The 27690-nt window shown below is 40.4% G+C and overlaps 1 protein-coding gene and 1 long non-coding RNA gene across 2 annotated transcripts in view; both read left to right on the top strand.

Moving 5' to 3' along the window:
* Positions 1-27690, top strand: part of LOC116328214 (protein NLRC3-like) — a 187977-nt gene that overhangs the window by 39384 nt on the left and 120903 nt on the right. The window lies entirely within an intron of this gene.
* Positions 999-4305, top strand: LOC120437880. Its single transcript, XR_005611467.1, has 3 exons — positions 999-1024; positions 3330-3503; positions 4166-4305. It is a non-coding gene; the product is annotated as an uncharacterized LOC120437880 (long non-coding RNA).

The following is a 27690-nucleotide window of genomic DNA, read 5'->3' as shown; positions in this document are numbered from 1 at the left end:
TGTTTAAATATGTGTTGATGTAGAAGTGAGTGGATCATATTCTGACTTTAGACTCTAATCATTTGAAAATGCTGCAGTTCTACAAGTTCATATGATCCCAGAGGAACCCTGGGACATGTTGAACAAAAATATGATGGACTTTCTTCATCACCACTTGGTTTGATTATTGTGGGAAATATCCAGATATGGCTGACTTTAAACATCAGGGTTATCCTGCTGATCAAAGCCCAACACTGAGTTTGTAAAAACATGTTTGTCAGTCATTTTGTTTGGTTTATGAGGAAAACAATAAAGGATCCACAGAGTTTGGTGAAAATATTGACAGTAGATGTTTGTGTGAAAGTGCTGGAAGCAAATGAGTGTGTGATGTTCTTTCAGTGTTACACTTTGTAGACGCTCCCTGAGCACTGGTCTCACAGCCAGCTGCACATAGAGACCAGTGTTGTTAGTCCAGGTCAGAAGATGACTTGTTGGAATGAAAATGAGCTTGTAGTTTGTCTGCTTTAATAATGTGACTGGAAAAAGGTGTTGGACTTCAAATATGTCCATTTCTTTCACACTTCACCTTTAAAAGTGAAGCCTTGTGGTTCCTGGAATGAAAAACACAACTTTTTCAATTCTTTTTCATGTTTTTATGATAAATGTATGACTTTAATGTAAAACATTCAGAGTTTCTTCGTTTGTTGTGTTTGTTTGAAGCTGCTTCCTGTTGGCTTCAGCTGTTTTGAGTTTCTATTTTCTAAACTTCTACATTCTGAAGCTTCTTCAGCTCTGAACAAATTATGAAACACTGAATGATTTCAAGCTCACACTTTGTCTAAAAAACTTACATATTTCATTCTTTATACAGATTGAAGAGCTGTGGTTTGTCAGAGATCAGCTGTGATTATCTGGCAGCAGCACTGAAGTCCAACCCCTCCCATCTGAGAGAGCTGGACCTGAGCTTCAACAAGCTGCAGGATTCAGGAGTGAAGCATCTGTGTGGTTTCCTGGAGAGTCCAGGATGTGGACTTGAAACTCTGAGGTCAGTCAGCATGTTTTAGTTGTGCTGAGATGAATATGATGTGAAAATTGTGCTGACACTAAACTGCAGACATCAGGCTGATATTATACTGATCCACACTGAGGATCTTCATGATAAAGTCTGTTTTCTTCTTCTCTGGTTTAGTCAATTGACTGTAGCAGAACAATGTTCACATTTCAAACCTTCAAAGAAGAAGAAAAACCCTCCACTGGATAATTAACTCTAAAACTCTTCATTCCACCTTAAAGTCTGTCTGACCCTGAAATCCAAAGCAAAATGTGCGTTTGCTTTACAGACAGCAGTCCAACACAAACATACACACATCATCCAAAACACAGTCCAACATCCAAATCTCCTCCACTGCCAGCATGAATGATGGGAAAGAGAAGGAGGAACACTCTGACATTCAGGGTTAGAATGAGTTTCATGAAGCAGACTGTGAAGATCAAAGCTGCATTAGAAGCTTACATGAATGAATGAGTGGACAGAAGTGGACAGAGATCATCTGAAGCACTTCAAAGGCTTTAAATCAGCACATTTCTCTTTATTCTTCATCCACTCTGTTAGTTTCTCTCAGTTTTCTGTGGAATGAAGCTAACAGCAGGCTAATAAGATGCTGACCAATAGGTTTCTATTAAAGGTTGTAATTTGTATATGAAAAAGTGCTTTGGCTCAGCAGGGATCAGCTTACAGGTAGAATACAGCTGCTGGATGGGATTAGCATGTCATAGCTATCTACCAAACTGCTAACTGGGGAATTTCAGGCCATCTATGAATCATTTTTGCTAACTGTTTATTCAGCTTAGGCTCACAGGGCTGGAGCCTGTGCCCTCAGCTGTCATAGGGCAAGAGGCTTGGTCCACCTGCACAGGTGAGCAGTCCATCACAGGGCCAACAGAGAGAGACAGAGAAGCACTCTCTCACATCCACACCTACAGCCAATTTAGAAGCACCAATGAACCTAAGCAGCATTTCATTAGAATGTGGGAGAACATCCAACCTCCACAGAAAGGCCAACAAGCTTCAACCTACAACCTTCTTGCTTTAAGGCACTAGTGCTAACCACTTTTCCCAATTTCAGCCCAAATCCTGCATCTTCCTGTTTCTGACTCCAGGCCAGGTACACGAGCACTTTCTCATCAGACACTGCCACCTAGTGGAGGAAGTCTTAGGTCCATTTGAAGCTTCATATTACAGTTAGTTCCATTAAAAATAGGTAGAGGTGGTGGGGCCACAGGACCATCATCACTGAGTGCCAGAGGACACTTAACCTTTGTTTCCATATGCTGGGAACTTCCTGTTGTTCCAAGGAGGACTGGAAAATGTGTGAAAATCTCCTAGTCAGTTCCTCACAGCACACTTCAATCATTTCCCTCCCACAGCATCAGGACCAGGGCTTTTTCTCTCTTTGGTCCCACTAAGAGATTTACACACAAACACCTCATCAGTGGGACTCTCAGAGCTACCAGCCCTTTGCTACAATCACAAAGCTCTTCATTGAAATCAATGATATCAAAGCTGGAATCCAATGAGTCCAAGTCTTCTGCTGATTCATCATCACATTCATCTCTGTCCTTGTTCTGCATCCCCACCATGGACTTCATTCCTTTTCAAGCCAGCCTTGAGTGTCCTTTATTCAGCTCATCCTCTGCTTTACTTTTAGACCTGATTTTAGCTGCTTTATCTCTCTTTCAACAAGTTTCTGTGCCTCAATCTTGATTTACTAATCCAGGGCTGCTTATTGGGGAAAATAGTTCCTGTTTTCAAAGTAATCCCCATTTTTCCCAGAAAGAAATGTAAGTAGAAATAGATGATCTAAGTGAGAACATGAGCCTTTAAAAAGTCCCAGTGGGTGCAGTCAAAGCAGTCCTTCAGTCCCAGTATAGTCTTTGGTCCAGACTGGAACAAATGTGTGCTCAGTCTGAGCTCTCTTCAGTACTTAGATCTGACAGACCCAGAGGGGCCATCACATCACATTTAGAAGCTCCCCTAATGGAGCCACAACACATGTCCAATACTTAGTCTGTCTTGTTGGACAAACTGGAAGAAATGATTCAAGGACTTAGTCACAGAACAGAGATTCAAATCTCCAAAATCAAACTGGTTGCATCAGGACATATAGTGTGAAAACTCTGCACAGTTTCCTGTTTGAAGCTGCTTCCTGTTGGCTTCAGCTTTTTGGAGTTTCCATTTTCTAAACTTCTACATTCTGAACCTTCTTCAGCTCTGAACAGATGATGAAACACTGAATGATTTCAAGCACACACTTTGTCTAATAAACTTACATCTTTCATTCTTTATACAGATTGAAGGGCTGTGGTTTGTCAGAGATCAGCTGTGATTATCTGGCAGCAGCGCTGAAGTCCAACCCCTCCCATCTGAGAGAGCTGGACCTGAGGTGGAACAGCCTGAAGGATCCAGATGTGAAGCAGTTGTCTGATTTGAAGGAGAGTCCAGACTGCAGACTGGAGACTCTGGAGTAAGTAGAGTATTGGAGTGAGTGGGTGTTGCTGTCAGCAGTATTGTACTAAATACAGTCAGTATGAAACAAAGATCCAGTGTTTCCTGTAAAGCTGCAGCTTCTCAGTGAAGCTGTGAGAGGAGAATGGTGACAGGCTTCAGGATTGGACACAAACACTTCCTGTTTCTCACCTTTATGGTCACCATATTAACGGCTCACACGTTCTGATCAAACACTGTCAACAGCCAATCAGCTCCGCCAAGCAGCACGCAGGCCAATGACTGCATTCATTTCCAAGTTTAAAGCAGTGAAGAACACAGTCTGTAGGTGAGGAAGAATTTAGTGAGAGCAGATGTTTGGATGGAATTCCTCCAGTTAACAGCTGGAACCGTCCATCTGGATTGTTGGGCTTGTTGTTGGGGTTCCTACAGAGCACAGAGTGGACACACCAAGGTTCTTCTAATGAATGAAAGTCCAAACTCAAACTAGGAGGGAAAAACATTTTCATCAACTTCAATAAAAATCCAAAGATTAGAAAAAGTGAAGCAACAATGAGTCCTAGTACAGTCCCAGCACTGCTGCTCTTTATACTGGATGTGCTGCATCACTGACTGACAGCTGATGAAGAGTCTCTGGAAACACTCGTTTATCTCCTCTGCTCTTCCTTCTTCTCTCTGCAGGTGGGAGGATGATGACTGGTAAACAGGACGGTGTGTGTGCTGAGAGAGGAGGAGCTGTGTCCTGATGATCCAGAGAGGTTGAAGCAGCAGCAGCTTGTGTGTAGAGACGCTCTGACTGGGCCATGTTACTGGGAGGTGGAGAGGAGAGCTTCATCCAGCAGTGACTGACAGAGGAATGAAGTGCAGATGACTGTCAGTGCTGCAGAGTGAACTGCTCTGAGAACAGCTCCACTGTCAGACACAATGCAGAGTCCAGCATCATCCCTGTGTGTCCCTCTGGATCTGACAGAGGATCATCAGTGTATCTGGACTGCTCTGCTGCTGCTCTGTCCTTCTACAGTCTCTGCACAGTCTCTGTCTGACTCTGGCTTCAGACCCTCCTGGATCAAACTCACCTGGAAAGACTTTCAAACACCTTTGAATAATAAACAAAATGTTTTTATAAAATAAATATCATGTTTTCATGTATGTGTGCAGTTTGAGCCTCAGTGGATGAATCAGTGCTTAATGTTGAATGTGGATACTAATGATCAATAAATGTGCTGATTGGAATCAAAGGAATGACTCAGACTGAAGCTGTTCCTGCTTTTCTCCCATGTGGATCTGATCCAGACCTCCAGTTTTTGCCCTCCGCCTCACATAAGTCACCCAGCACAGCAGCTTCCCCATTAAAACTCACTTTTCCCACCTTCAAAGGAGCCTCAGACACACCTGGAAACACGGATCGGAGAAGTGAGATGAGATGAAGAACAGCTGGGAGAAAAGACACAACACGAGCTTCTCGTCTGTGACTGAAACCTTTGACTCATTTTTAGTCTTTGCTGTTAAACTGCGCAGTGATGCAGCTTTGAACACAGGAGACTCACCTTTGACCTTTAAATGACCCTGTGACCTTTCCTCCTGCGCCACCCTCAGTCCAAAAACAGGGTGTGACTGATTAACTGAACTGATCAATAGTCCAGAAGTTTCACAGACTCGATGCTGCACTCTGATTAAAAAGAGCTTTTATGTTGATGAGCAGGGTATAGTTCAATTCCTGTCACTGCGAGCGTGACATTAAGACACATCAGAAATGTCCTGAACAGTGAAATAAGTCAAACTGAGCTCAGTGAACAGATGAAGACAAACACAACAACAATGAAGCCGATCCCTGCAGTTCCTCTGACGTCCAGCAGAGGCAGCAGTGAGTCAGTCCCCATAGACTCCCATGTTTCCAGCCTGATACACAAACTGCTTTGGGTGTGGACGGGGACTTTGGAGGCCGGCCTGGTGGGACATGTATTTGTAAGACTTTCTCTTTCAGGAGGAGAACATTTCAAAATGTAAATTCCTTTGCAACATGAAATGTGCTGTAAAGTGCACTAAATCTAAGACCAAAGAAAAGCCTGTCTTTGGCCTGATGGGCCCTGAGCGCCCTCTGCTGGAGAAACTTGTATTACAGCAAAACAGACATTAACAGTAGTTTTTCCAAAAGAAAGTGACTTTAAGCATAAAAATAGAGTAGAATAGAATTAGAATAGAATAGAATTCAACTTTATTGTCATTGCACATGTCACAGGTACAGGGCAACGAAATGCAGTTTGCATCCATCCAGAAGTGCTTTAGTGATATAGATATATTACAATAGATATGTAAGTATATTACAGAAATGGGTCTATTATGGTATGTTATAATGTACACGGTATGAAGTATGTTGTGAATATTCTATAACTATAGGTATGTACAGGCTGTAGTGAGTACAAGCTATGTACAGGATATGAACAGGATATAAATATGAAAAACTATACAGAATATGAAATAAATAACTTTACAGAAATCTGAGTTATACAGCTATACAGAAATGGGAACTATGCAAGTTGTAAACAGTTGTAGGATTAAAAATTATTGTATGTACAGAATGATTATTTACACAGAGCTATACAGTAGTGCAGTTAAGATACAGTAAGTGAGGGTGTGGATAATTTCTACAGAGGCTGTATAAAGTGCTAGTGGTTGTGAGTGGTGGTTCAGTCCATGTTATTATTGTGTGTTTGAGGGTACGGTTGTCCATTGTGGGTGTGTGTGTGTTCAGTCCATGTGTTAACGTGGGTCAGATGTCAGGAGGCAGAGTTCAGGAGTCTGACAGCTGTGGGGAAGAAGCTGTTCCGGTACCTGGTGGTCTTAGTCCGGAGGCTCCTGTAGCGCCTCCCAGAGGGCAGGAGGGTGAAGAGTCCATGTGATGGGTGACTGGGGTCTCTGATGATTTTCCCAGCCCTTTTCAGACACCGCTTCCTGTAGATGTCTTTTATGGCAGGAAGTGGTGCTCCGGCGATGCGCTGGGCAGTTTTCACGACCCTCTGCAACGCCTTCCGGTCCGAGGCAGAGCAGTTCCCGTACCAGACTGTTATACAGTTGGTCAGGATGCTCTCGATGGTGCAGCAATAGAAGTTCACCAGGATGTCTGAGGACAGGTGGTTCTTCCTCAGAGTCCTCAAGAAGAAGAGGCGCTGGTGAGCCTTCTTGACCAGCTTGGAGCAGTTGGTCGTCCAGGTGAGATCTCGGAGATGTGGACTCCCAGGAACTTGAAGCTGCTCACACGCTCCACAGCCGTCCCCCTTAATGTGGATGGGTGGATGTGGGTCAGCATTCCTCCTGTAGTCCACGATGAGCTCCTTGGTCTTCTCGGTGTTAAGCAGCAGGTTGTTTGTGTCGCACCACTCAGCCAGACGATCCACCTCCTCCCTGTAGGCGGTCTCATCGTTGTCACTGATGAGGCCAATCACCGTGGTGTCATCTGCAAACTTAATGATGGTGTTGGAACCATCAGCAGGTCTGCAGTCGTGGGTGAAGAGGGAGTAGAGGAAAGGGCTCATCACACAGCCTTGTGGTACACCGGTGTTCATTGTGATGGTAGATGTGCAGTGGTTATCCAGCCGGACATGTTGGGGGCGGTTGGTCAGGAAGTCCAGTAACCATTTGCAGATGAGGGAACTGATGCCCAGGTCTGTCAGTTTCCTGATGAGTTGTGAGGGTGGATTGTATTGAACGCTGAACTGAAGTCTATAAACAGCATTCTGGCGTAGGTGTTGTTGTTGTCCAGGTGTGAGAGGACAGAGTGCAGTGCGATGGAGACTGCATCCTCTGTGCTCCTGTTCTGGCTGTATGCGAATTGGTGGGGGTCCAGGGTGGGGGGGAGACAGGATTTGAAGTGTGCTAGGACCAGCTGCTCTAAGCACTTAGTGATGATGGGGGTGAGTGCTACTGGGCGGTAGTCATTGAGGCAAGATGGGTTGGAGTTTTTGGGTATCGGGACGATGGAGGTGGATTTGAAGCAGGCCGGTACCACAGCGTGGGCCAAGGACAGGTTGAATATGTCTGTCAGCACTCCTGCAAGCTCCCCAGAACACGCTCTGAGATAAAATGGGGGGCTACTATTTTCATGTATTCATCTATATCTTAGTGCCACATATGGCTGGCTTTTTATTTGTGTGCCTTCATCACACACCCATTGACAGACTGAGAGACTCCTTTTGTTCTGGACCCACATTCCTGAACCCACACAGGCTATTTGGGCACCACATCTTAACTCCTCATTGGGGAGTTAAGATGTGGTGCTCCTCTCTGTAGGGATGGGTATTGTTTAGGTTTTATCCGATACCAGTACCAAACCAGTACTTTTGAAACGGTGCCGGTGCTTAAACGGTGCTCGAACCGGTGCTTAAAGAATGGAAAACACAAATTTGTCCTAAAACCTCTCATTTTTAGCTGTTTTTTTTGTAAAAAGATAACAATGTTAGCCTTTTCTGCAGCTATAGGGCATATATGGTATCACTCTTGGCTGGAAGCAGTGCTTAAACAATGGGAAAACACAAACTTTGTCCAAAAACCTCTCATGTTTAGCTGTTTTCCACTTTTTCTTTGGTCATTTTAGCCTTTTTGGCCAGGGTGAAGGGAGTATCTGCCATCAAACAAGAAGACAGCCGCATGTAACTACGACGGTGTTTGCTAGTTCACCTTACGTGAATAATTTAATAACGTGGTTAGCCTACTCAACGTAAATTACACACGAACAACATTAAGCTACTCACGCAGAGAAGAACGGCTGCTGCTGCCATCATCATCCGTCATCATTTCTGCTACACTGGCAGGGCTAGGGGCCAGGACTCTACTCTTCGGGTTTTTGGGGGATGTTGCTAACTCCGGGTCCGATAACAGGCACCGCACCCGCAGTAGATGTGCTCGGTGTGAGGTCTTGCAGCAAGCTATCAAATACGGTGCATTTCCCGGCTTAAAAAAACGCTATGCGTCGCCAGGCGTTTCATCAGATCCGAGGTGTTACCTCATTTGCACAGTATCACCTTAAAGCACTTGTTGCAGGCTGCTGAGTTTGCATCTTTTGCTGTGAAGTACAGCCAGACTTTGACCGCTTCGCCTTGGGCATTTTTAATCTGTAGCTCTGCTCTAAAAGAACGGATGTACCTGGGCCCACCTACTATCCTCGGAAACGTAAAATGATTGGCTAAAATCCAAAGTGTATGACATCTCAGGAAAAAAAAGCACCGAAATAAAGCACCGAAATGTGCGCTGCTTTTCGGTCTGGTTACTACCGTTTATGTCAGAACCGGTGCCATCATGGCACCGGATACCGGTACCCATCCCTACCTCTCTGTTGTGGTGTGCCCCAGGGGTCTGTATTGGGCCCTTTATTATTCTCTTTGTATATTCTACCTTTGGGCTCCATATTTGAAAAATACAATATTTCCTATCACTTTTACGCTGGTGACATTCAAATCTATTGTCAACTGACTGATGATTTGTCAGCATCACTGCACTCCCTGTTCGATTGCCTGAGAGAGGTTAAAGATTGGCTGTCAGATAATTCCCTCATTTTAAATGAGAAAAAAACTGAAGTTATGATGTTCGAAAGCCATATTCCTCGAGACCAGCTTGTTGCCCTGCTGGGGCCCCTAGCTAACTCTCTCTCTGATTCTATACGTAACCTGGGTGTCTATTTGGAAAGCTCCTTTAAGCTCGATAAGCAAGTCATCTGTAGTTAAATCTGTTTTTTTTTTTCAATTGCGCCAGATTTCTAAAGCTAAGCATTATATACGACACAGGGACCTGGAAAAACTTATCTACGCTTTTGTGACCTCCAGGTTAGATTATTGCAATTCTCTCTACTGTGGTCTCCAAGCCTTCTCTCTTCGAAGGCTGCAACTCGTTCAGAATGCTGCGGCTCGCCTTCTTACTGGAGCTAGAAAATTTGATCCTATCACTCCAGCTCTTGTTGATCTACACTGGTTACCAATCAAATATCGCATTGAGTTTAAAATTTTGCTACTCACTTTTAAAATCCTGAATAATATTGCGCCCAGTTACCTCACTGACCTTCTCAATCTGTACACTCCTTGTCGTGCATTAAGATCATCAGGTCAATTACTCCTGGCCCAACCTAAGTTTAGACTGAAGACCAGAGGCGATCGTGCCTTTGCTTCAGCTGCACCCAACCTTTGGAATAGCCTCCCTGCTTCTATTCGTGCCTTGGACTCTATCCAATCCTTTAAATCAAGATTGAAAGCATACCTATTTGACTTGGCTTTCCTGACCAGTTAATACCCTTTTAAACTTTTATTAAATGTATTATTTTGTTATTAATTTTACTGCGGTTTTTGTCTTCTTAGTGGATTTTTTATTCGAGATCTGACCTTCCCTCTTTATTGAGGTTGATGCCTATTTTATTTTTTTAACTCTGGTCTTTTAGTGCCTCTATTCTGTCTGTGTAGTGCCTGATCTGTACCCTGTCATTGACTTATGTTGATTCTCCATATTACTGTTAAGCACTTTGGTGTGCCTTCGGGTTTTTAAATGTGCTATATAAATAAAACTGTATTGTATTGTATTGTATTGGGTTATACCCACGCCTTGGAAATGGGGACAGAGCTCTGACACATCGAGTGACACACTGACATATTGGTTGGTTGCAGTTCCGTAAAAGTGTTTTCAGCTCTGGAGCTTGTGTGTATTTCTTCTATACTTCAAAAAGTCAGAGGGTTCAAAACGCTGCAGCCCTGTGTCCTTTCATGGCTTCATCACATATGTTTATTGTGGTGAAATATAAATCAGTAGATGAGATTCATTTTGTAGGCGATGAGCCACTTCTTTAAAGACAGAATGTGATAGAGAGGAGAGGAGTCCAGAGATGGTCAAGGAGACAGGAGAAGAAGAACCTGGAGAGCTGGATCAGGTAGAATTAAGATAAGATAAGATAAGATAAGATAACCTTTATTAGTCCCACACGTGGGAAATTTGTTTTGTCACAGCAGGAAGTGGACAGTGCAAAAGTTATGAAGGATAGTTAGAATAAAATAAGAATAAATACAGTACACAGCTGTACAGAATAGAATAAAAATAGAATACTATATACAGTAGAATAAAATAGAATAAAATATACAATAGGATAAAAATAGAATACAAATGCTATATACAACAGAGTGAAAAATACAACGGTTGCCAGAAAGATTATTGCACATTTGTGTTATTGCACATGTGTGGATGTGTGTGTTTGATCAGTTGAAGTCTTGGTTGTGGAGTCTGACAGCAGTGGGGAGGAAAGACCTGCGAAATCTCTCCGTCCCACACCGTGGGTGCCGCAGTCTCCCACTGAAGGAGCTGCTCAGTGCTGTCACAGTCTCATGCATGGGGTGGGAGATGTTGTCCAACAGGGATGACAGCTTAGCCACCATTCTCCTGTCACTCACCACCTCCATTATGGCGATATGGCAGCCTCGCTTCTGTCAGTCTGCCCCAGGGCAGCTGTGGCTACAACTGTAGCTTGCCTCCACCAGTGTGTGAATGTGAGAGTGAATGAATAGTTGAATTGTAAAGCGCTTTGGGTGCCTAGAAAAGCGCTATATAAATGCAATCCATTATTATTATTATTATTATTTAACCTGGATTTGACTTCTGCTGCAAAATATCATCCAGATGATGAAAAGGATGCTCGCTGTGTTTGGGTTTGTTCACTAATATGTCAAATATATGAGCTTGTTGTGTTTGTGTTGTGTTTCTGTGTATTTGTTCGTTATTTATAGTTTAACGTACTTGGAGTACAGAACAAGACTTTTTACTGCATTCAGGGAACACAGATGACTGAGCACGACCAACACAGTAAAAGTAGCACAGAAACACACAAAGTGAGGAAGAGGAGGAAGGCTTCTCTTCATCCTTCCTGACATCATTAATGAAGTTTAGCTGACAGACAGTATCTGAGAAAAAATCATCAGTGACATCATTAAAATTTTTATAATGCTGTTATTGATCCAAGTGTAATAATGGCCAACATGACTCTACATCCATGTGGCTCAAAGGTTTTCTTACACAGTTGAAGGAGTTCAGGATTGAGGAGGCTGAGGAGCTGTTGGCTCTATGAGCTGCTCAGACTCTTCTGCCATCTAGTGGTCTTCTGTGCACACTGATATTTACACAAATATACTGAGAGGGGAAAAAACCTTCAGTTCTTTGAAACATAATAGAAGAAGCTTGTAGTGCAGTAAAAACCAGATGAAGGCAGCATGACAGCCTTTGATTACACAAACATGACATAGGAGTAAATCATGGAGAACAACTATTGATTATCCAGAGCTCAAGCTGGTCATATCCTCTGCACACGAGCAGCTTGAGCTGATTCTATCAAATGATAATACAGTATATTTGTAACTAACTCAGCAGCTCATTCTCTTTGTACTGTCAAATACTTTAAGTCACAAGAACTTCTCATTTTGCATGGCTACATACACAGGTCCTATTCATTTACATGGTTTAACATAAGAACATATAGATTAGCACGTTTACCTGGATATACTTCAATACTGTCCACTTCCTGCTGTGACAAAACAAATTTCCCACGTGTGGGACTAATAAAGCTTATCTTATCTTATCTTATACTGTACTGCATGGTAACTGGTAGTACAACCATTTGGCCACATGATGGTGCTGTTGATGTTAAATTGATGTTAAGTTGATATTGAGATGATATTTCTTTGATTTCTTTGATAATCAGCAACAAAAAGCCTCTTTTACCAGGACAGGATGAAAATGCATTTTTTGTTATAGAACTTTGTGAATATAGTGACAAACTGTTTTACAGAACAGGTATGAACACAGTGATTCAGACTGACCTATGATTCTTTCTCTGTTGGATCCTTTCTAAAGTCCAGCTCAGTCACATCCTGAATCTTTTCTTTCTTTTGGGATTTCTGCTGTCTGTCTCCACCACAGAGATACTGTGAGTCCAAGAATGCAAACCTGGCATCTGCAAGCGACCACAGAGAGGACCAGATGATTCATGCCACTCATAAATATGGAGCTACGTGCAGGGGCGGATCTAGAGAAATTTTCTTAGGGTGGCATGAGGGTGGCAAAGAAATCAAATGGGGTGGCAAAATCAAAGCCTTTTTTCCCCAAACACATATGCAGGTGGTTACATATGAATAATAACACTACAGCTTGTGTCACTGAAGAATGCGAGTTTGATTGATGACCCTAGCCTTGACCTTTTGACCCCGCCCCTCCCCCACCGGAAGTGTGTAATATGATCCCTAAGCGTGACGAATTGCATCTGGAGAGGGGAGGGGGGGGGGGACTCCGGAAGTGTGTAATATGATCCATAAGCGCGACACCTGTTGCGACACCTGTTGTGAAAAAAAATAAAAGTTTTCTTCCTTAGAGGGAGGGGGGTCTGCGGAGGGAGGAGAATAAAAACAGAGAGGGCCGGCACACTATCCAATGCACAGACACAAGATGGATCCTTTCATTCTGCAGCCCTGCGTTCCTCTGTACTTGGACGGGGAAGAGATCTGCTCTCCCGAGGCCGTAAGCATGGGATGCAGCAGCGGCAAGTGGTCTTCGTCGATTATCAGCGACACCCCCGTCACCGTCTACAGTAATAGATCAGAAGCAACCCATGCGCCGCAGAAAGAAGAGAGAAATAAGAACGTCTTCATGTTCCACAGCCAGATACCGGCTCCGAGGAGCTTGCGGGGAGAATGGCCTCTGCCTTTTGAGGGGTGCGGAAAGTGGGGCTACGTCTTCAAATACAACATATTTACTATTGAAGGCCTCAATCTTGACCTTTTGTCCCTACCAGAAATACTCCGGAAGTGTCTAGTCATTTTCAGACCTGTGCATCGTGTTCCATAAGCATATGGCAAGCGATTTTTGGCACTGATGGCTTGCCATATAGGCATTAGGGGTATGGTTCCTGGGGGTGACGCAGCTGTTGAGTCGGTGCTGTATAGAGAGACAGAGAAGCAGTTAGTTTTCCACAAACTCATAGTTTGAATGTTTAAATATTATGACAATTTTCTCAGTATTTCTTTTTACAACAGTATTTTACTTTCGTAAGCTGCACCAGTGCTTGTAATGAAAAAAAGAGTGACTTCCTATTGTCTGTAGAGAGCCGTTTCTTTCAATAGTATTTTATTTTCTTATATTACAGACGCAATAAAAAAACCTTTAAGATTATCTGCCTAGCAACAAATTTTATTTTTTATAGAGGCAGGCGCTTGTGATGAAAATAGGAAATTTCTATCCGCTTGTAACCTACAGGCCGCCCACCTCGTATGTGTAAAAATAAATAAATATCCCTTAGTGAATACTTAGGAAACTTACTTTTACAATAAAAAACACCCTCGGATGCGATACTTTTCTTTTTGAGAGTCCCTTTTACAACAGACTGAAAAACAAACCATAAAAGATAATTGCCGAGTGTTGGGAAATCAGTTTTACCCCAGTTCTTTATTATTCCTCGGGCCTTCAGAGATGGCACCAGACCCAGTAGTTATTTTTACAAACTCTTTATTCATCTTCATTTAAGCATGCACTTCTAGAAGGGAAGACGAGGCCGGTGTCCCTCTGAAACAATCTTCACCCCTTTGTTAGTCACAGCCAGCTTTATAGGAGCGACCCCATCATAAATCCCCCATGGTGTGCTCCAAACTCTGTATGTCTGTGTGTGTATGCACGAGCACGTGAGTGCCTGTGTGTGCGCGTACCCGCGTGTCTATGTGAGTGCACGTGAGTGAGTGTGCATGTGGATGTGTGAGTATCAGTTAAAACACTGTGGGTGTGTGTCTCTTCCTAGGGGCCATAAAAACCATCTCCCTTCCAGACCACAGTTATCAAGTTACATGTTGAGACCCCCACACAGGTATCCTCTGGGGAATTTCCACTCAGCATTAACTCCTCTTTGTCTTACTTTCACAGTTCAACTGGGGAGGGTCTCCTAAGATCTACTCCTAAGTTCATGACACAGTCAGGCCTTTATTTATATCCAGGGCAGTGTCAGTGTCTCTACCATAATTCTACATTCTATCTTAACACATTTCTAAACTCTAAAACAAACTACACATCCCTACATGCCTAAACTCTAAAATAAGCTAAACATTTCTACACGAGGCAGGCGGTCTTGTTTCACTCACACACACACACACACACACACACACACACACACACACACACCCCGCGGGTCAAGGAGGAGTGAGACAGCAGATATCAGTTTTTCTCAATGCTTATAACCTATAGCGCGCCCCCCAAAAAAATATTATTATTAAAACACCTATATGAGGTATGTTTTTGTGCAGCCCGCTCCTTCTCAGACCAAAGTAAAGAGTTTTTCTTCATGTTTGAGCTACTTTTACAACGGGTTTTCTCAATAGACAGAAAATGATCTGTTTTACACACACCATGAAGGAGTCAACAACCAATATTATCATTTCTCATTGCTTGTAACCCAGTAAATAATTTCATACAGGTCTCATAAAATAACCCTTAGTGTAAAAAAGATCATATTCATATAAGTTTATTAAAGCACCCCCCTCTGTGGGAAAGAGTTCTTTTCTCAGAGTCAAGTTTACAACAGGAGGCGAGTTTCGTCAACAGGAGACCAGTTTTGTCATGAGCAAGAACAAGCGCAGACAACTGTTGCCCATAAAGTAAAACAAATAGCCTCCTCTAAGTCGTATTTTACCGCCGGAGAATGTGGAAAACAGACAACCCTCACAAGAAGGCACCCAAAAAAAGGAAATTGGACACCCCGACTTTCTCCCCCCCTCCCTCCCTGACTGCGCGCGCGCACACACACACACACACACAAAACAGAGAACCGAAGGGTGTGAGAAAAAAAACCCTATCTAACTGACGATATTGTCAGGAGAAAGATGCGAAAAAACAGATACCTCGCTAGACGAGGATAAAATGAGAGAAGAAACGAGAGGGGAGTCAAAAGAGCCGTTATCTGCTCAGACCCTTGCTGTGACAGTTCTACCAATCGCGAGGAAGAGTCCGTGAATATTATGTCGGCATTCCGTCCAAACAACGCCGTCGATCAGAGCGCCAGGGCCGGCTCGCCAGAACTTTTCCTGCCTCACTCCGGTAAGTTTTTTTCTTTACGATTTTAAATTATATATCAACAAAGAAGTCAATAATTTGATTACTTTCTTTTAGATTTCTACATCGATGATTTCACGCAAGTGGACTACGGTGCGTTTAAATAAGTATATATCATTTTTTAAATACGTTTAGATAGACTTCTTTTTAATGAAACTCTGTTACTTACAGAAGCTATCGATAGCACGGTGAGGAGCAGCATAAATCCGGCCATTTTCCGAGGTAATTTAGTATGGAGGACCACAAGAGCCACGCGCATCGAAATAAAAAATTCTGTGCTTAATTTTAATAAACTGCACTTCAAAATCCTTTTTCGAATTCCACTTTAATAAAAACATTTTCGAATTGCACTTTAATAAACTGCATTTCAAAAACCTTTTTCGAATTCCACTTTAATAAAAACATTTTCGAATTGCACTTTAATAAACTGCATTTCAAAAACCTTTTTCGAATTCCACTTTAATAAAAACATTTTCGAATTGCACTTTAATAAACTGCATTTCAAAAACCTTTTTCGAATTCCACTTTAATAAAAACATTTTCGAATTCCACTTTAATAAACTGCATTTCAAAAAACATTTTCGAATTCCACTAAACTGCATTTCAAAAAACATTTTCGAATTGCACTTTAATAAACTGCATTTCAAAAAACATTTTCGAATTGCACTTTAATAAACTGCATTTCAAAAAACATTTTCGAATTCCACTTTAATAAACTGCATTTCAAAAAACATTTTCAAATTCCCCTTTAATAAACTGCATTTCAAAAAACATTTTCGAATTCCACTTTAATAAAAACATTTTCGAATTGCACTTTAGTAAACTGCATTTCAAAAAACATTTTCGAATTGCACTTTAATAAACTGCATTTCAAAAACCTTTTTCGAATTCCATTTTAATAAAAACATTTTTGAATTGCACTTTAATAAACTGCATTTCAAAAAACATTTTCGAATTCCACTTTAATAAACTGCATTTCAAAAAACATTTTCAAATTCCCCTTTAATAAACTGCATTTCAAAAAACATTTTCGAATTCCCCGTTCATAAACTGCATTTCAAAAAACAATTTCGAATTCCACTTTAATAAACTGCATTTCAAAAAACATTTTCGAATTCCACTTTAATAAAAACATTTTCGAATTGCACTTTAGTAAACTGCATTTCAAAAAACATTTTCGAATTGCACTTTAATAAACTGCATTTCAAAAACCTTTTTCGAATTCCATTTTAATAAAAACATTTTCGAATTGCACTTTAATAAACTGCATTTCAAAAAACATTTTCGAATTCCACGTTCATAAACTGCATTTCAAAAAACATTTTCGAATTGCACTTTAATAAACTGCATTTCAAAAAACATTTTCGAATTCCACTTTAATAAACTGCATTTCAAAAAACATTTTCGAATTGCACTTTAATAAACTGCATTTCAAAATCATTTCCCTTTCCTGTTCGCTCAGGGATTAACATGTGGATTAGCAGTTGGATTAACAACTTCATTTTAAAAATCCTGCTGCTATTCAAATTAGCCACACCGTGGGGACGTGAAGGAGCTCTCTGATTGGTTGGTCAGACACAGGCTGTCTGCCAGCCTGGATTTTTCTAGCTCATAGCTTCGCCCTGCTACGAAGCGTGTGTGCTTGTACAAAGGCCGTTCAGCCTCGGGATTTACACTCGGCTCGACACGGATATGTGAAGAATGAAGGGAGCCTGCAGCGAAACGGAGAGCCCAACCTCTGACTGAGTGCCCGTTTACTCAGTCTGACCACCTGTTGAAGGTAACGTGCTAACATGGCTAACGCTAGCATCACCCCACGTAGCCCCGTTATTTTAAGGTCATTTTAGCTTATGAAATTTTTACGTCGCAGCTATGCGAGCTAGCTACGTGTTTTGTAAGCTGCTGTGCTCTTCACAAATAAAGCTGGAAGCAGCTCAGACTGTTAGAACCAGCACTGAGGCCTGTTACATTTATACAGTGTTAGAGCAATGGCTGCAACCTACAGCCTTTAAACTAGCGATTAAAATGCTGACAGTAAACTCGTCAGTCCAGATGTTACCACATTACTTTGTGATACTTAGAGTTAAAACAACTGAGACAGGCTGATTAAAATAACAGCTGTCAGTTCTCTCATTCCTTATATCAAGACTGGAGATCACACTACTGATTTCAGTTCATTTAATATGTGAGTGCACAGATTCATTCTCAACTGGACATAAATGATGATCAAAGGTTGTATATATGATGAAGTCATCAAATCCCAGCCTCTAACACAGTGCGCTGAATCTTAGCTTTGGATGTCCAGTATATTCTAATCATTCCATATTAAGCATTCACTGAACCTACAGTATCTACACCTGTGTGGTAAATGTGTGGTAAAGACACAGATAATGAAATTTAATTATTAATACAATATACATCATGAGAAACGAAAGCTGAAATTGATTCAGTTTAGTACTTTTCTCTGTATGCTCTGTGATTATAAAGGCCTTAAATTCTGTGATATATACTGTAAATGATTTTCACAGAGGTCTTAAAGTACTTAAATCACTGCTGATAGTCTGGTTGTTTATATTTTCATGTTTTTGTGTCTGTAGGGCTGTTTGATGACGATTTGGACTCCTCTGGGAGATGAGGACACACCCACATCGGTTCCATACTGCAGCCATGGATGGTGTTACAGCTCTGAGTCAGCTTTGGGCCATCAGATGCACACACTGGAAAACCAGCGCCTGTACTTCATGCAGGAGAGATGACCTCAGTGATGATTGACTCTGCATCCTCTACTTTACCTCCTAATCTCTTTCTCTTTAACACACAATTAAAATCACTCCAAAAGAGTGTAAACTTACTGAGGAAGTCTCTAACTTGTACACATTTGCACTTTTACTTGTTTTATGAGTTATTTTTAAGAAGAGTAAAGTTATTCACAAAGTTTTTATTCTTCTGTATTTATTCTTTTGTATCATGTACCACAGTCATACTGAACTTTACAGACCTGGTGAATTGGGGGGAAAAAAAGTCATATATATACATGAATGAATTATTCAGCTTCAGCAGTATTTCTATTCATCTTATGAATTCCAGTCTAATGTCAATTCACTGTTTGAGTTCAGTTTTGGTCTTAAACTCCAGAGAATACCACCTAGTTCAACAATCTTTTTATCTGATTATTTGCAAAACGGTTTTCTTCTGAGAGATGCTGCTAGAGCTGAAATTGAGCCCAAAGAAACAACAACAAAGTTTAGTTCCTCTGGATTTTCCATGGAAAATTGTTTTATCACTCACTCAGGTGACTTCTCCAGTGTCACGGATGAGTGATGAATGTATCTCCCACTGGAAACCATTGTGTCCAGTTAAAGTCAATCGACTTTTTTAAGGAGGGTTGTTAGATGCTGTGCTCATGAGGACAATGAGTTTTAACTTGGAGCACAATGAAAAGCTACCATATTGGATCAACGAACAAAACACTTAATTGAGCAGAAATAAGTCAAAATGTAATATCCTCATATGCAAACTTTCTTATTGGAAGTTTTCACAGCTGCCAGAAAGTGACAGATTTCTGGCTGGTCTTAATGAGTGGTCGTTGCTCTCTCGTTTTCTCTGGAATTGCTGCATAGAGGATGTAACACCCACGATAAGCGCTGAGGTGTGTGTCCTTGTCAGGAATCAGCCATCCTCAGCTTCCAGGTTAAGAAAAGTGGAACCAGAAGATATTCAAATACATCTCTTCACAGCTGCTGATGAATTCTACAAAAAACAAAGTTTGTTAAAGACATTTGCAGGCGAATCACCACTGATTTATCAGTGACATACATTTACTCAAAAATTACTGACAAGTGGATAACTAGAATATATAGTTTATAATTTCAACAATGTACTGTACAAAATGGAACTGTATATGACAAATGTGGTGTGGTGCTTGTGGAATTTTTAACAAGGGCCCTACAAAACTTTACAGTACTCATGCTGCCAAACTTCTGCTGGCTAGGTGTGCAGTTCCTGCTTTAAATGCATTCACTGTTAAGATTAAGAAATCTAAGTGATAAGAGGCCAGAAATGTTTGAACTTGCTTATGAACCTACATCACTGAGGTCATCTCTCCTGCATGAAGTCCAGGTGCTGGTTTTCCAGTGTGTGCGTCTGATGGCCCAAAGCTGACTCAGAGCCGTAACACCATCCATGGCTGCAGTATGGAACAGATGTGGGTGTGTCCTCATCTCCCAGAGGAGTCCAAATCGTCATCAAACAGCCCTACAGACACAAAAACATGAAAATATAAACAACCAGACTATCAGCAGTGATTTAAGTACTTTAAGACCTCTGTGAAAATCATTTACAGTATATATCACAGAATTTAAGGCCTTTATAATCACAGAACATACAGAGAAAAGTACTAAACTGAATCAATTTCAGCTTTCGTTTCTCATGATGTATATTGTATTAATAATTAAACTTCATTATCTGTATCTTTACCACACATTTGCCACACAGGTGTAGATACTATAGGTTCGGTGAATGCTTACATTGCACTGATTAGAATATACTGGACATCCAAAGCTAAGATTCAGCGCACTGTGTTAGAGGCTGGGATTTGATGAATTCATCATATATACAACCTTTGATCATCATTTATGTCCAGTTGAGAATGAATCTGTGCACTCACATATTAAATGGACTGAAATCAGTAGTGTGATCTCCAGTCAGCCTGTCTCAGTTGTTTTAACTCTAAGTATCACAAAGTAATGTGGTAACATCTGGACTGACGAGTTTACTGTCAGCATTTTAATCGCTAGTTTAAAGGCTGTAGGTTGCAGCCATTGCTCTAACACTGTATAAATGTAACAGGCCTCAGTGCTGGTTCTAACAGTCTGAGCTGCTTCCAGCTTTATTTGTGAAGAGCACAGCAGCTTACAAAACACGTAGCTAGCTCGTACAGCTGCGACATAAAATTTTCATAAGTTAAAATGACCTTAAAATAACGGGGCTACGTGGGGTGATGCTAGCGTTAGCCATGTTAGCACGTTACCTTCAACAGGTGGTCAGACTGAGTAAACAGGCACTCAGTCAGAGGTTGGCTCTCCGTTTCGCTGCAGGCTCCCTTCATTCTTCACATATCCGTGTCGAGCCGAGTGTAAATCCCGAGGCTGAACGGGTTTTGTACAAGCACACACGCGCCGTAGCAGGGCGAAGCTATGAGCTAGAAAAATCCAGGCTGGCAGACAGCCTGTGTCTGACCAACCAATCAGAGAGCTCCTTACGTCCCACGGTGTGGCTAATTTGAATAGCAGCAGGATTTTTAAAATGAAGTTGTTAATCCAACTGCTAATCCACATGTTAATCCCTGAGCGAACAGGAAAGGGAAATGATTTTGAAATGCAGTTTATTAAAGTGGAATTCGAAAATGTTTTTTGAAATGCAGTTTATTAAAGTGCAATTCGAAAATGTTTTTATTAAAGTGGAATTCGAAAAAGGTTTTTGAAATGCAGTTTATTAAAGTGCAATTCGAAAATGTTTTTTGAAATGCAGTTTATGAACGGGGAATTCGAAAATGTTTTTTGAAATGCAGTTTATTAAAGTGGAATTTGAAAATGTTTTTTGAAATGCAGTTTATTAAAGTGGAATTCGAAAATGTTTTTTGAAATGCAGTTTACTAAAGTACAATTCGAAAATGTTTTTATTAAAGTGGAATTCGAAAAAGGTTTTTGAAATGCAGTTTATTAAAGTGGAATTGAAAATGTTTTTGAAATGCAGTTTACTAAAGTGCAATTCGAAAATGTTTTTATTAAAGTGGAATTCGAAAATGTTTTTTGAAATGCAGTTTATTAAAGTGCAATTCGAAAATGTTTTTTGAAATGCAGTTTATGAACGGGGAATTCGAAAATGTTTTTTGAAATGCAGTTTATTAAAGGGGAATTTGAAAATGTTTTTTGAAATGCAGTTTATTAAAGTGGAATTGAAAATGTTTTTGAAATGCAGTTTATTAAAGTGCAATTCGAAAATGTTTTTTGAAATGCAGTTTATGAACGGGGAATTCGAAAATGTTTTTTGAAATGCAGTTTATTAAAGGGGAATTTGAAAATGTTTTTTGAAATGCAGTTTATGAACGGGGAATTCGAAAATGTTTTTTGAAATGCAGTTTATTAAAGGGGAATTTGAAAATGTTTTTTGAAATGCAGTTTATTAAAGTGGAATTCGAAAATGTTTTTTGAAATGCAGTTAATTAAAGTGGAATTCGAAAATGTTTTTTGAAATGCAGTTTACTAAAGTGCAATTCGAAAATGTTTTTATTAAAGTGGAATTCGAAAAAGGTTTTTGAAATGCAGTTTATTAAAGTGGAATTCGAAAATGTTTTTTGAAATGCAGTTTACTAAAGTGCAATTCGAAAAATTTTTTTGAAATGCAGTTTATTAAAGTGCAATTCGAAAATGTTTTTTGAAATGCAGTTTATGAACGGGGAATTCGAAAATGTTTTTTGAAATGCAGTTTATTAAAGGGGAATTTGAAAATGTTTTTTGAAATGCAGTTTATTAAAGTGGAATTCGAAAATGTTTTTTGAAATGCAGTTTACTAAAGTGCAATTCGAAAATGTTTTTATTAAAGTGGAATTCGAAAAAGGTTTTTGAAATGCAGTTTATTAAAGTGGAATTCGAAAATGTTTTTTGAAATGCAGTTTACTAAAGTGCAATTCGAAAATGTTTTTATTAAAGTGGAATTCGAAAATGTTTTTTGAAATGCAGTTTATTAAAGTGCAATTCGAAAATGTTTTTATTAAAGTGGAATTCGAAAAAGGATTTTGAAATGCAGTTTATTAAAATTAAGCACAGAATTTTTTATTTCGATGCGTGTGGCTCTTGTGGTCCTCCATAATTTAGAGGCCATCCTCCCCGCAGAACCTCCGCTGCCGATCAGCGAAAGACCTTGGCGAGAAGACGACGTTATTTTTGTCTCCGCACACCGAGAGAATTGCGGAGAAATACGTTTTAAAACCGAAGGTAAACAATATGTTCTGTATTATCAGCCATTTTGTTGAATAACAGGATGAGACGGAGTAATCCGAGCATGCTATACCGCCCCTCCTGACCCGGAGCGGATTTTTAAAACTTTTTGTTTTATTTCATGACAGCGGTAATCGAGAATATACAGACCCCGCCGCAGCGAAAAGAAGAACAAGAAGACGACGTTATTTTCGTCACCGCATACCAGGAGAACTGCAGGAAAATACCTTTTAAATCCGAAGGTAAACAATATTTCTACAAAATAACGTATTCGAAAAGCCGAGCATGCTATACCGCCCCTCCCGACTCGGAGTGGTATAACGTGTGCTAGAAAGTTTTTTAATCTTTTTCTTTGTTTTATTTCTTGACAGCTGAAATTGAGAATATACCTATTCAAACCCCCGCTACAGACGATCGGGCGGAGGAGCGAGGTAAATAAAGTTTTTTCTTTTAAAAAAAAAAAAAACAAAGAATGTGAGATAACCCGAGCACGCTGTCCCAGAGAGACACAATTTGTTTTCTTAAACTTTTTCTCTTTGTTTTATTTCTCGACAGAGAATATACCCATTCAAACCCCCGCTACAGACGATAGGGCGGAGGAGCGAGGTAAATAAAAGTTTTTTTCTTTTTTAAAATACGAAGGATATGCCACGCATGCCGACCCATAGAGGTACAATGTGTTTTCTTAAACTTTTTTCTCTTGTTTTTCTCGACAGAGAATATACCAACCGATACAGAAAATCAGGCGGAGGAACCATCCAGAGCTCCTCCTCTCAGGATACTGAGAGGTAATTGACGGGGGATGAATCGGCCCTAATAAATAATTATGTTGTATTAATAAAGTTTTCCGCTCTATAAAATAAAAATTTTAAAAAATGTGTGGTTTTTTTACTCTCAACTTTATACAGCAAGAATAAATAAAATGTGTGTGTAAAGTATGATCGTTCTTTAGAAGGACTAAAAAAAACCAAACATTTTGTTTGTCTTTTCTACGGAAGAGGATTAGGGCCACTGGAAAGAAAAAAAAAGAATTCTGACTTTAATCTCAGAATTCTGACTTTTTTCTCAGAATTCTGAGAAAAAAATCAGAATTCTGACTTTAATCTCAGAATTCTGACTTTAATCTCAGAATTCTGACTTTATTCTCAGAATTTTGAGGTGGGCACCTGCAGGCATCCATCTTCAGTGACAGGGATGTGTCCAGGTGTGCAGGTGGAGACCTAATTCACTAAACATGGTGGATATAAGTGATTTTTTTGCGTGGCGAGGGGTCCCGAAGATGCTATTTTATTAATGGAAGAGCAGAAGGTGAGTAAAAAAGAGATACTTTGGTGTCTCTTATTTTTACAGGAAAACAGTTACGGTACAGTTACGGTTAGCTGTTAGCATGCTTGTTAGCTTATAATGTTATATAGGAATGAAGCGTGTTTCACGATGTTACAGTATACTCAGTGAATTGACGTTTTAACTGTTGCAGGATCATCCCAGATGGGTTCGTTGCATTTTATTTTATTGTTCTACTATTTCACAGTTTTTCAAGGCAGTTAAGCGGAGCTGTGTTACAGATGCTAGCCGCCTGCCAATAACACTGGTATATTTGATATTGGCAGTAAGTTACACTTAGTACAGCGGAGGAGAGAAACTGTAATGGATGTTTATGCGGATATTTCACTCAGAAAAATGGGTGGCGTTCATACACAGCCACCGACACAGCCCCCAGTTGTTGTTCTGATGGTGGCCGACTGACGATCCCCTCACAACATGCTAACACAAACTAATGTTGTGCATGTAACTGTGTATACGTTAGTGGTACAGCGTCGGAAGAAATGAGCAAACTGTTAACTGTTTATAATGTCAGAATGACGTCATCGTTCTCCTGCACTGTGTAATGTATGTCAGCTCAAGAAGGAAATCATATCTTATACTCTGAGCTGCCCAGTGCACTTAACGCCTGCGTGTGGAAATGGTAGGCTGCACTACAGTTCACTACCGGTAAAAAATAAATTTAATACAGTATTTGGGTTTTTTTTTTTTTATAGAACAATAAAATAAAAAGTGCTGGCTGAGGAGCGCTGCCGCGTTGAACTTTGACCTCGGAGTGACGTGACGTTTGTTTGAACAACCAATAGAAGTGCAGAAAGTCGCAAATCAGGCATATTGTTCGCATAAACACAAAAATAAATAAATAAATAACGAAATAATCCCGATGTTGTGCCAAAGAGTGATTTGCAATGTTACTTTGTGTTCTATGTGTAATACCTTTGCTTAAATGACTAAATGGACTGTGTATTTATGACACTGTGTTATAGTCCTACATACATAAGTAACATTCATATGTACAGATAAAAATGTACAGAGATATGTACACAAGCGTGTACACAAAGTGTCTACTGCTGATCGAGCTGCTCAGTGTTCGTACAGTCTCATGCAGAGGGCGTGGAGGTGTTGTCCATGGTGGATGTTAGCTTAGACAACATCCTCTCCTCCCCAGTCTGCTCAGTGGATTTTAGCGGACCGCTAAAGCTGGCCCTCCCGACCAGTTTGTTAAGTTTCCCCTGTCCCTCTCTGCCATTCCACCACTCCAGCAGACCACAACATAAAAAGACAGCAGACGCCACCACAGTGTCGTAGAACATCCTTAGAAGACGTACTACCTACATCATAACCAATCAAGTCCTGCCTTTTTTAAATACAGATTAGGATTTACTATTTACTGAAAGGCTATGCATTAGTTTGCTTCTTTCATTATTGTGTTTCGCCCTGCATAAAATAGATAGCTTTCCTGATAACTACAGTCAGTACTCTCCTGCTGCCATTAGCGGTGACCTAAGAGGCTTAACCATAATATTGCTTTGCAGTGTAAATGTTGCAGAAAATGACTGTCTTTTCTTTCTTCTTGTGTGCAGATTGACTGTGACGTCCATAGCACTGATGGATGACGCAACTTTGGCAAACTACATTCCCTCGCACGGAGACCGGTGCCCTCTTCAATTTCTGCAAAAGCAAGCAACCACTGTCAAAAAGAAAACTAGGACTTCTGCAAAAACTTCGTGAGAAAATGAAAACCAGAAAAGAAAGTCCAAAGGAGAACACTTCACATACAGATGCAGGAATAAGACAGACAAAGAAGCAAAAAGCAACACGAAATGTTGAGATAGGATGGATACATAGTGATGGAAAAGTAGCCAAACAGGTGAGAGCGAAGCAGGAGGTGGCACTAGAAAATTTCAAATGGCCACTGATGCTGGATTAAAAGATATTCTTCAAGAAGGAAAGAAACTTTTTTTCCTGATGGCATATCTCCTAAGGGATGTGAAACAGATTTTGAGTTTGAGGTTTGGGACTTTAAACAGAACCACCTTACTGATGATACCTGCCAGTCTATTGGCAATATGTATGAGGCAGCGAGACTGACAATGTTACGCTTCTACATCGCAACAAAACCAAAAGATCCTGAAGAAGATGCCAGTGAGACATCTGAAGTGGTGTTTGTCTCAGAAAGCAGTGGCAGTGATATTAATCCATTGCAAGTGGGGAAGTCAGGGTAATTTTGATGAAGTCATCACTGGTTCAGAAATTTCAGATGATCCAGAAATAACTTTTGGGCCAATTTTTGATGCTGAAGAAGATACAGAAGACACATTAGTCTATGAGGGTTTTCTTGTACCCCTCAGTCCACCTAATTCAGAGAACGTAATAACAATCACCATACGTCATACTGACACTTTACGTGACATGATTACTGCTTTCTCTGATGCAGAGATTTTGAGAAAAACACTGAATGTGAAGCGCATACTTCCAGACAACACAGAAGAACCAGGCACTGGATCAGGAATACTAAGAGATGTACTCACATGCTTCTGGCATGAATTTTATGAGCGATGCACCCTAGGTGCAACAGTTAAAGTGCCATTCATTCGCCATGATTTTCCTGCTGAAAATGGAAGGCAGTTGGGCGAATACTCTTGAAAGGTTATGAAGAATGTCAGTATTTTCCAAATAAACTTGCAATCCCTTTTCTGGAGCAAGTGCTTTTCAATGGTGTTTACAGTGATCTTAAAGCACACTTTCTACAGTTTGTCAGCAGCCAAGAATGTGATGTTTTGATGGAAGCAGTAAAAATTTCTCTGCAGTTGACTTGGATGATCTTGTGGAAGTTCTTGACAGCTATGGCTGTAGAAAAAGAATCACTGCTGAGACTCTTCCTACAATCCTTGATGAAATAGCACACAAAGAGCTTGTCCAAAAACCAATGTTTGTTATTGACTGCTGGAGGGAGATCATCAACCCCCATATCTCCCTCAGTCCGGAGGCACTGACCAAGTTATTCTCTGAACTGCAACCAACTTCAAAAAAAGTGTGCCAGCTCCTGAAATTTGCTGTGGATTTGACTCCACAACAAAAAGAAGTGAAAAATCATCTCAAAAGATTCATCAGAGAGTTGGATAACATTAAACTTCAGAAATTTATGCGTTTCTGCACCGGATCTGACCTTATAGTAACAAACAGTATTTATGTGGAATTTCAAGATATGACAGAGTTTACAAGAAGACCAGTCGGACACACGTGTGGGAATGTTCTGCAGCTAGCTAACAGCTATGAAAACTTCCCAGATTTCCGTTCTGAATTTAATGCAGTTCTTGAAAGTAATGTCTGGGTGATGGACATTGTTTAGACTCTCACAGCAATGCGCTACATTTGAACTGCTCATTCACACTAGAGCATAACTGTAAAGAGATGTTAGGAATATGTATTTTTATGTATTTTGAACTTATACAGTATACTTTTTTTAATTAGAGAGAAGTTTCCCATCTCTGTTAGAAGTCCAGTTTTGGCTAATATTTCAGTTTCTTTTATCATTTTGAGTTTTACATGATACAGTCACAAAACAAAACAAACAGGTACACTGTTTACTACCATATCCAGAGCTGTCTTCACCAAATCCAAGCTTTACAGCTGTAATACAGAAACCTTCAGCAAAAGCATGAAGAAAGAATACTAAAGATCTATAAACTATAATTAAACTGCTCTTAAACTTTCTTTAATGCACCATGTGTGGTGTGAGAATTCAACACAGTCAAATACTTTTTAAGTAATTAGTAG

Source organism: Oreochromis aureus, linkage group 3 (genome assembly GCF_013358895.1).
Source record: "Oreochromis aureus strain Israel breed Guangdong linkage group 3, ZZ_aureus, whole genome shotgun sequence".
Taxonomy (NCBI): domain Eukaryota; kingdom Metazoa; phylum Chordata; class Actinopteri; order Cichliformes; family Cichlidae; genus Oreochromis; species Oreochromis aureus.
The sequence above is the reverse complement of the archived record's forward strand: the minus strand, read 5'-3'. Positions and strand labels throughout refer to the sequence as shown.